The sequence below is a fragment of the Spinacia oleracea genome, chromosome 2 (assembly GCF_020520425.1).
Source record: "Spinacia oleracea cultivar Varoflay chromosome 2, BTI_SOV_V1, whole genome shotgun sequence".
In the NCBI taxonomy this organism is placed as follows: Eukaryota; Viridiplantae; Streptophyta; class Magnoliopsida; order Caryophyllales; family Amaranthaceae; genus Spinacia; species Spinacia oleracea.
In genome coordinates, this window is record NC_079488.1 from 112,298,837 (window position 1) to 112,310,467 (window position 11,631).

An 11,631-nucleotide genomic window follows, 5' to 3' on the forward strand; every position below is an offset into this window, starting at 1 on the left:
CATTTCAACCTTTGGTTTTTATGTCTTTTACTTCTGACTTTGTTTTCTTCATCTGGTCTGGTCTGGTCTGGTCTGATCTGGTCTATACATTTTCTGTGAAAGTCTTTTGCTTTTTCTGATTTGCTCTAGTCTGATCTGATTTTTCAATCACCGGGATTGGTAAATTTGCCCCATCTCAAAGACATCGATATTTTCGACAGTCAAGTTATGATGTTACTCCGTATTATCTTAGTATTATTCGGGGTGTTTTTGGAATAAAAATACATAAGATTTTGGAGATTGGACAGTATTATACTCACTCCTTGTTAAGTGCCCTCCAACATTACTTTGTTTTTGTACTATGTATCACCTGTTCAAGTACCTCAATTGTGAAAGAATTGGTTCTCTGAAATCAGAGATATGAGTAGATTTGAGCATCATAGCTAAAGAGAGTGTAAAACGAACAACATGATTGCTAAAAATTGGTTTTAGTTAAGTTGAAATGGTGACAAACTAGTGGAATTACACTACAATTAAGCAATTCAAGTTTAACCTAATGACTTGGAGAACCGCATGTAATTGTAAAAGGAAAAGCAATAATTCAAGTTTAACCTAATGACTAACTGTTACTCCATAGATGTTACTCTGTAGTTGTTTGTATAAGCTGTTTTGTCTAACTGGTTGAATTAGTTGCTTGTGTAATGTGTTTGGTAAATTAGATGTTACTCATATTGGTGGTTCATGGGAAACACAAAGGTTAGATTTATACAGCGAAGGAAAATAATTCAACCTTGAAACATGTTGTATAACCATATTTCAATCTTATAATCTAGGCTAGGACTCCACTGGTAAAAATGTACACTGATTTAGTGATTCCCTCTAATTGGTTATAGTTAAGAAGTTTAAGACGCGATACACCACATCAAAATTGCACTTCCATTGGAGTTTCGATCTAAATCACTCTATTGTGAAGTTAGGTCATGTTAAATTCGTTATATTTACCTGATTTTCTCACAACTAATTTAATTATTTAGTTCTGTTACTTGAATAGTAGAAATAAGGTGAACATAATGCACCATGAATCCAATCGATTGAAACCATAACAAAAGAAATGAAATCACCCTCTAACCGAGGATTAATGGAGTCATGATCTTGCCAATCTAATAGTATAAAACATGAAAATCGATTTTGATATTCACAATTTCGGTGGTGTAAGGGTATGAATCATGGAGTCAAAGGGGCCCTAGATGAAAAGTAGTAAAAAAAATTATTTTTTTTAAAAAAGAGTGACTTTAAAATGATGAATGATGTATGTTACTTATTCGCCAGCAAAAAATGTTTGATGACGGAGAACATAAAGAAGATGATGATCTTATAAATCTTATTGGAGGAAAATAGAATAAAAATAAAAGGTGGGAAGAGGTAGAGGAAGTAACCTAAAAATAAAAAAGATCGAACCTATAAATCTTATTCTGATTCCTTAAAATTAAATGGATATAATTTGGAAGAAATTAAAGAAGAAATGGAAAAGAGAAAAGATATTCATGAGAAGGGCCAACCTATCCAAACATGGCCTCAGAAAATCAATGGTTAGAATTGTTTCATAAATTTCATTGGACATTTAGTATATGTTTCATATTATGAGACAATATTTACTTGGATAGGGAATTATGCTATCTTATTCTTCGTATTTTCTTATTGTGTCAATCGACTCATTCCCCATTAGTAACGTTTTTTTCTAGCTTCATTGGTGGTCTTAGAGCACCCATTTGTTAAGCAGCAGATTTACCACAATTAATTAGTTGATAATGGAATGAATTAAGTTAATATGGTTCTTAATAGGGGGTGTACATGAAGAGCTTTTCCATAAGCTATAACAGTGCTTCAGGAAGCGCTATAAAATGCAAAATAAAGTAAGCGCTATTAAAATGCTTTTCTGTAGTAGTGAAGTAATAGTCGGTGTTTGCTTCATCTGTCCAACAACGCAATCTATGATCGATCAATATAATGCAAACCCATATGTAGTTACAATTCTATGTGTAATCCTGCATAATCACATTTTATGCATGTTCCTTATTATCGCGGTTATATTTTTAAATTCCCACAAAACAATAATTAAGAGCACTTTCCTCAAAAAAGAATAAAAATTAAGTGCACAATGATGCTGAACAAACCCTTACTAGCATGGGCTTTGTTCTTTTCACCTGATCTGATCTGATTTTTCTAGTTTTTGTCTGGCATTGTTGTAATGTTCTCCTTGAGTGATTTTTCTGATCTTTTCTGGTGTGATTTGATCTAACTTTTCTGATATAATCCAATAATAAGCAATCAAATTAGGCGAAGAGAACAAAATCAGGAGTATGCTAACGACTAGTTTCATCGTTCTGTTGTCGCCTTATCGAGGCTTGTAGATAATATCCATATAGAAACATTATGTCACTACTTAAACTAGTTGATATCGACGTAGATCTTTTATTCTTATCCAATCCATTAATCCAAAGTTATGGCATGTAGATTTTTTTATTTTTTTTAAGAGAAGTTAGACATGGCATGGGTGTGACAAGTCAAATCCAACCTAGTAAAACACCATGCCAAATACTGTATGTATACACTTTACAGTTCCTAATTTCCTATTCTTTTGGAGTAGTCCTAGTCTTGGTCTTAGTCATGGTCATAGTCTTAGTCTTGGTCAAGTCTCATCATATCAAACATGGACCTTTAAACTTAATACACAACACATGCAGATAAATTGCAGAAACCAGACTCTATATATATATATATATATATATATACACATTTGCATGCAACAATCTATCCATCGTTTTCATTTGCATGATTACCATAATTAGAAAGTAACCTAATTAAAGTAAAGCATACACAAAAGGAAAGTAGTCCCTATTATATTATAATAAGAGTATAAGACATAACCTTAAACAAAGAAAAACATGGTACTTATATTAAACTAATTAAGTAAGACATAGTAATAATTAATTAATGAATATATATAGTAGTAATAGTAATTGGGAGTATCTAAAAATGAGGCAAAAGACAAAAGAAAAGATGGGAGGGTGAGAAAAGGGAGAAAGGTGAAAACATGTGGGCAGAAAAAAGACACATAATGAAATGGTTGGGGAAAGTCGTAGCTGTCTCAAAATATGATCTCACTCACACACACTCACACTCACACACACTCACACTATATATCTAGTTGGCTTCCTTCTTATGTTAATTCGTCTTATTCAATGTTGCTTTATTCCCTTTTGGTGGGAACATGTGGGCTAGCTTAGCTACTCTCTCTTTTATTTGAACACCAAGGAGAGCTCGTTTAGGTTATGTATTGTTCTCTACATCTTATATAGATCTTTCAAAAATCGACTCGACCTGAAAGTCGATCCGAACCAGACCCGAAAAATTTGGGTTTTGAACAAGATTTTGTGACCCGAAATACGATTTTATTTGAATTCGAGAAAACCCGAAAAGTAAGGGTCAAAACCCGACCGAACTCGTTTCTGATCCGGTCGATTGAAAATCATTAAATTTGTAGTAATAAATGAGATTGTGAGGAATATTAAGCATAGTATATATACACATTGTTGTTACAATTGTTGGGTGTAATATGATTTTATTTTGAATTATACGTCATTCTATGGTTGAATTTGACTAAAATATAAACTTGTGTATGAAAATTTGTGAATTTGTGACCAATTTTGTATATTTATTACATAAATTAAGGAAAACATAATACGCGTTTTAAAATATCTCAACCCGTTGGGTTGACCGGAACCCGAAAGTTCTGGGGCTTGAAAAAACATCTGTAAACCCGAACCCGAAAGGAACGACCCGAATTAACATAAAAATAATTTTATAGAACCCGACCCAACCGGCCCGTTTGACAGGTCTAATCTTATACTAATTGTTAATCAGATTAGACTAGAATAATTAGATAAGATCAGAGTATGACAGATCAGGAAAAGCAAAAAACTCTCAACGAAAACAATAAAATATCAAGATTAGACTAAATCAGAACAGACCAGAAAAAAGCAAATTACACTCGTAGAAAATATTCAAACCAGATCCGAACAGATCGAACAAATTAAACCATAATATAATCAGATCAGATCGACCATGGAAAAAAAACAAAGCCTTAAATGAGTGAATTTCTGTGAATTTACTGAATTTGGTTTTATACAAATTAAATAGATAGAGAGATACGTTACCTTCTGATTCTTTTATTTCGGTGGGACATTTCTACACCTAAATTATATGCCCCCCCAACTCCCCAAGGCCCTATCTTATTCTTTAGCCCTACAACTTGTACTACCCCTTATAACTTATAACATATCATCTCCATTATTGTTGTTTCAAGTGTAATTAATCATAATTACATTTAATTGTTCTTCTTAATTTTATGTAAACTGTAGTTTTCTTTATTGATATTAGCTCATCTAGTATTGCAATAATGATTCAAATGGTACAACGTATAACAAATACTCTATTTTTTCCTATGCCCTTTTTTAGACTTGGCAATTGGGTAGGGTCCCACTACAAGAATTTGTATATTTAATGACAACCTAATAACGACGGATCAAAAATTCCGTCGTAAAAGGCTTTTGCGACGGGGTTAACAACTAAACAAAGACGGGAACAACCATCGCAAATGTCTTTTACGACGGGTTAACGATGAGATTTAATTTTCATTTATGACGGCCCCTTTTATGACGGGTCCACGACAGGAAATCCCGTCATTAATCAACGATTATTGGCATTTAGCGACGGAATCGACAATATCAAATTATAGTTGTTCCTGAGTTGGATAAGATTAATTATCGGATTAACTCATCCAGTTAATACAATTATTCAGCTTAGTGTTTTCAAATGTTTGAATTGGCCACTAAAACCCAACTTGTTGTTGCCACAAAGCTCCCATTTCATTTATTTTCCAGGCATAACAGTCTTGATTAACACGTTTCAAATTAAGTATGGCTATTAAATCGGGGCGGACGAAAAAGAAAATTACGATGATTAAATTCGGGCGGAGTGAGTACTATAAATATGATTTCACACAATCAAACTCCGTAGCCAACTACTTTTAGCAACATCTAAATGTTACCAAATACATTTAAATAAACATCAAGTCAACTAAGTAGTCAAATATACTAAATAATAATGTAATTTGATAACGGTTAATAAAAATAGTAAATTAAACAACTAAACTCCAAATACTTATTGCCAAACAGGGCCTGTATATTTTGCAAATTAAGTTTAGAAAAAAGCTCGATTCTCGTGATCAGACTCTTCTTCGGTGTGTGTATGAGCCTAAGAGTGTAATTAAGGGTACTAGAATACTCGTGTATATCTCTATGCTAGAATACTCGTGTATATATGTAAGCTCATATCAGTTTTGGATTGGTGTAAAACGTACCATTTCTCTAGCTAAAGCCTAAACTTCATAGTTTTCACAACCTTCATCCTCGATCATACGTACCCTTGAACCGAAAAAAGGTTGATTAATACATTAACATATGTACATTTTAGTCTAGTTTAAGGGATTAGATAGCGAATTGTGCTCCCGAAATTCTTGTACTTGCAAAATGAATAGCATTCGATCTATTGGTACGTCTTCTCTATAGACTTTAGAATTCCCAAACCACATTATAGCAAACATGGCAAATGATGAACTATAGTAGAAATTAGACAACACAACAAAGGGAATCATTCTTTTCTACTTGCTTTTGCCTTACTTCCTGCAAAATGCTTCATCTAAAGTGTGCAACGCCAAAGGAGTCAACATGAATAGTTTTAAAACCAAGCCAACCACACAACTTTTCATATTGGATAAATTTTCTAGGTCATACACAAGCTCATACAAAAGAAGAGATTGATCACATATATGTCTGGCGGAGTTAGTTTAATCCTAAAATCAATTGGTGATATGTGTATTTACCCATCAATCTTATATGTTAGTCAACCTCTCTCCAAAATTTTAGGTATGCCTGCTCCTAATCCCATTTCTACCCTTTCTTGGTCAGACCAACCCAACCGATGATTTTCGACAGCGCGCAGAAGAGCCATTGAGAGTTTTTGTTGTCTCGGTGAAGACCAACCCCATCTCGACGGAAAAAAAAAAAGAACCTAATCTATTTCTTCCATGCAGAATAATTAGCCTCAACTCACACGTAGATTAGCTAGTGTTCTCAACAAAGTAATCAGTGTTGTAGTGGAGACTGAAGAAGTGAAGAGTAGTCTTTAATCTATTAGACAACCAATTAGCAAATAAATAAGTGAATTTTAAGCACATTGATCCTCATCGTTATAACTTGTTATTAAATAGTCAAAGTTGACATATTTCAATAATTCAAAACCTATATTGAGGGATTGGCAAGTCGGCATTGGCTAAAAATCATGGAGATCCTTATGGTCCATGGGTGAATGATGATGTCAAGTGAGCATCATTTATTATGTCATTGGCTCATTGCATTGCCAAGGACGAATCTTTATAAGATCACTTGAAGAATCAAACTCGAATGCATGCCAACTACAAAACTAGAAAAAAGACTAATAACTTGGCTTCAAATTGAAGCAAACCCCCATTTTATAATGTTCCAAAAGTTTCCCATCCTTGTTAGTTGAAACCGTGAACGGTAGATAATCGGGAAAAAAATAACATAAACGGTATGGTAACTGAATTGGAAAAAGTAGCGGTTAAACAGATCAGTAACTGTAACGGTTTGTAATTTTTGAAAAAATGATTAAACGAAAAAATTGGTTTTTTTAAAATATAAAAGAAATTAATTTTGGTGTAAATGATAAAATTATGGCCGTTTATAGACTTTATCGCTAGGGAAAGTACGTGTTGTACACTTATGCACTGCATACAACATAAGAATGTGTTTAGTTCAACTTATATTGACCATTTACAAACAATATAATTCAAAATAATATAACTTTTATACAGATCACGTCCAAGATGCCAGAGTTATCTCATATTCTATCGAATGATAACACTGCCAATAAGCAACAATCAACCTTAACATAACTGATGTCTTTATCTTGTTGTTATGATAGATCTTATGTGTGAATTTCCCGCATTCATTTGTAATTTGTATTCACTTTGTATATCATTCAATTCACGCACACCAAAAAAAGAATTATCAATTACCTTAATTAACCAAAATCATAGAAAATATAATACTACGGAGTATACGTTAGGTATTTAGGTTCACATTACATAAACGGACGTAGTCTTTTAAGGTTGACAAATATAATAATTTAAAAATAAGGACGATGAAGATCCAAATCCAATTTTATCCCAACCACCGTATAATACATAACCTGAAAAGGCACATGGTGTTAGTTGTAGGTTAAGTAGTCTAATTTCAGATAAATTAATGGAAATAATTGCAAGAACAGTCGTCAAAAAATCAAAATTGTGGTCCAAAGATCTTAATTCTTCAAGACATACCAAAGTGGTGGGTCTAATGTCCTTCATTTTTCTCCTCCTATTTTGCAACTTGTTATAATTATTGCTCTTTTCTTCTTTATAATATATAATATAAACTAATCTTGATATTTTGTTTTCCATGCAATTTCTTCTTCTTTATATCTTTCTAAGCTTTCAATATATCTATATATATCCCTCTAGCAATCTTTTTTCCTATACAATTTTTGGTAGTCATCTAAAGTTATTAGGATTATGAGTTCAATTACGGTTAGATACGGTTAAAGATGGTTATAAGTCGGGCCGATCCGACTCAACATGAAAAATTCCTAGCCCGACACATGCAAGAGAAAAGCAGGCCTAATACGAGCACAAAGTAGTGGGTCGTGTGTCAGGCCTTGACCGCATTTTTAGGAAGCAGCGCGATAAGGCACGACATGACCTGACCCCACAGACCGACACTCAAAATACGCTAAATTTTGTAAAATTAGGTTTAACCATGGCTGTCTGACCCGATACGAGGGTATGGGCCGTATTATTAAACTTTCAGCCGAACCCAACATGACCTGCTACAAAACGGGATTTGCGTGGTCCGGGCCTTTTCAGGCCCTCAAACTGTTTGCTCGGTTCGAAGCCCGGCCCGTATGAGAAAATTTCTCCGGTTCCTTGTATTGGGGCATGACGACCTTAATTGTTTTATTGTTTTCAAAGACAAAGGTCATTAAGAGGTACTATAGCCGGGTCATAACGACATTACTTGTGATACTTTCATGTGGCAATGTCATCTAATTCTAGTACTCCCTCCGTATTTATTTAAGAGATACACTTGGTCGGGCACGGGTATTAAGAAAAAGAATTGAATGAAATATGTCAAAGGACCAACTCAACCAAAAGCTTAAGCTGATGGTTGAAGCCCCATGATTAGTTTTATACTCTATCACGCCCCCTCACATGAAAGCCCTTTGGGCTTGAAGTGTGGATGCAACATAGGCCTCCTCATACCTAGCGCGAAATATTCCACTTTGAAAGGAGGGGTGGATGAGATTCGAACCCGTGACCTTTGCGTCACGTTGGCTCTGATACCATGTCAAAGGACCAACTCAACCAAAAGCTTAAGCTGATGGTTGAAGCCCCATGATTAGTTTTATACTCTATCAAAATAAAGTAATGAAACAAGTGGGATTGAGTAGATATTTTAATAAGAAAAACAAGTGGGGACCATGTCATTTTAGGGAGTGGTGGGTGGGGGAGTGGTGTAGATATATTATTTAATTAGATGGTGGGTTGATAAGTTACTAAAAATAGTAAGTGTATCTCTTAAATAAATACGACCGGAAAAGGCAAGTGTAACCCTTAAATAAATACAGAGGGAGTACAAAGTTACAACTATACAAACTACGAGGTTGGCGAGTCGACTATCTGATACGAAGTATGTGTTTCAAACATATATCAGTCAACAAAACGACAAAATAGGCGAAAAATGAAGTATCATTCATGTAAAAATAAAAGGTACCATTCCTGTTAAAAAATATAATTCTGTTAAAAAAAGTATCATTCAATTTCTTTTTTGTCTTTTCCTATTTTGTCTATTGCTATGATATGCATTTGCAAGCACATATCAGATATGCAAAAATATTTCTTGTAAACTACGGAGTAGCAAGTTTACATTTCACTATAGAGCCGGGTCCAAGGTGCAAGGTTGAGTACTACCCATGCTTAATTCTAGTTGGCCGAGGTAACAATAAAATGGACCCTTTGAAATAGTCTTAATTAAGAAACTTTAGTGTGGTGTAGATACGAGGATTAGTTCTGTTGCATCATATGTTTAGGCTTGTTATATTCTCCAAATGATTTCCAATAGACCAGCCCGACCCGATACAACAAAATAGGCAAAATTTAGTAAAATTAGGCGTGGGTTTGTAGTAATAAAAAAAACAAATACCTATTTTGTATATACAAGCCATAGAGATTATCTTGTCTGCGCGGTTCGAGGCCCGAACCGGCACGACACAGGCATGAAGTTATAGGCCATAGGCTGGGCCTGAACTGTATTTTCTTGGAAAATAATACGACACGATAAAAAAACGCTCCATTTAGTAAAACTAGCCTTAGGTATGAAGGCTGAGTCCGACACGGGAGCACGTGGACCTGATCCCCATTTTTGAAATTTTTGGCCTGGAATGGCCTAGTCTATACAAACGGGCTTGGAATGGGCTAGGCTGATTCAGGCCAATAGCCCGTGGGCTCGACCAGAAGCCAGTCGCACAACTTCTTTAATTAGCGAGGTATATAACTTTAGGATTCTCAATTAACGGTGAATCATATTTTCGTTTTTCATCCACTTACAAGTATTGTGAAACGGAGGAAATTTGTCGAATTAGATTTGTTCATTTCTTAGGCAAATAATGTAAGGTTATGGCCTTATGGGGCATTAATGGCACTTGAGGGGTAACCATCGTTGCACAGAGTCACAGACTTACTGAGCACATTGTCTAATATCGTCCGTATTATATTAATTGGACCTACCATTTGCAGTACTATTACACTAATCCCAAGTATTTCGACCCCAATTAAAGCTTATCAACTGTTGGGTTACGGCCCATCAATTAGCAATAAGAAAAGAGGGCTGCTTACTTTGGGCCTTTGTTGTGGTACAATAACCCAATGGGCCCTATTAATTTAACAGGGCTATAGTTTTCATTTTAAAATTGGGCCTGTATTGGATGTCTTCATTTTGTTTTGTTTAATGTCTTCATTGTAAGTATATTTAGGATTCTTTTCATTTTTACATAAATTTCATTTACCGAACTTAAATAAGTTTTTTTTTTTAAAGTAAAATTAATTCATTAATAACATAATCTTATGACATATACAATATAAATTAAAACTTGCAAAAAGGAATTAAAATGGATCAAATGAAATTCTAATTCAACAAAACCACGATCGTTATATATGAGATATGATATTCGGCTTATGGCATGTGATAAATACGTTATTTCACATCGTTGCTTGATAAGGTATAGGAGCAGTGGTGAAAACCCTAGATATTAAGGCTTTGTTCGACAATTCTATTTGACTTATTTCAGATAAAATAAGTTCAAATAAATTCAAATAAGTTTAGATAAGTTCAAATAAGTTCGATAAGTTCGGATAAATTCAGATAACTTCAGTTAAGTTCATAAAACTTAAGTTTTTTCATACATTTTTGCACATATAAATAAGTTTATTTCAGACAAAATAAGATTTTTTTTCATATAAAATGACTTAAGATAGGTTCAGTTATGTTCAAATAATAAAAGTTCAGACAAAAAAAGTCGAATAGAAGAGAGATCAAGTAATAATCATGAATCCATCTTTCCCAAATTTTATCTTTTTTTGAGCCACACACCACAACAATTCACGAACAAGAGCTTTGTTCCATATTTTAACACATAATTTGTTTTAGTTATAAATTGTACGTTGGACAATCTTTATCAACCCTTTATCTTAATTCATTAGGTTCTATTTTTTTAATCTTATCCTCACTTATTTTATAAGGTAAGATAAATTCATATACTCCGTATATAAGTTCTGGTATTTTTATATAAGTTCAAGAAAAATAAGGATTACTTAAGTACAATTTATAACCAAAACAAGTTCTAATAAATTCGATCAGACAACATTAAGGGAAAAAAAAGTGAAAATTAGGTTATTAGAAGTTTAGAACACACCACACTCTTAAAATAAATTATATAAAGTGAACAAAATATGATATTATTTTAGAAAGCTCATTTCTCACGGATAACATATGCCTCTTTTCTCTTTCATTTGTATAAGGATAGTAATCGGTCTATGCAAAATGTAAAGAATGTAGAAAGAATATACTAGTGAATAAGTGCAAGGGTGCTAGATTAGGTACCATCCTTGACAATCTCAAAATCAACTACTTTACGTTCTATTACTGGTAGCTAGTTTATCCGGTGGTCAGACAAAGTTGTTTTCGCAAAAGTTATGAAATTCAATAGATGACCTAGACATGGCATGGAGCTGAATTTGATAAGATAGTCAAACAAATTTGTTGCAGAAAAACCTTGAAAAAGTTGTAATCTCCTTTTTTTTTTTTTTATGTTTCGTATGCATGCATGCAAACTTACAAATTAGTTGAACTACTAGCTAGGATACGACGCGTTAGGAATTACATTCATTCATATAAAAGGAAAGATTAGAAAACATCC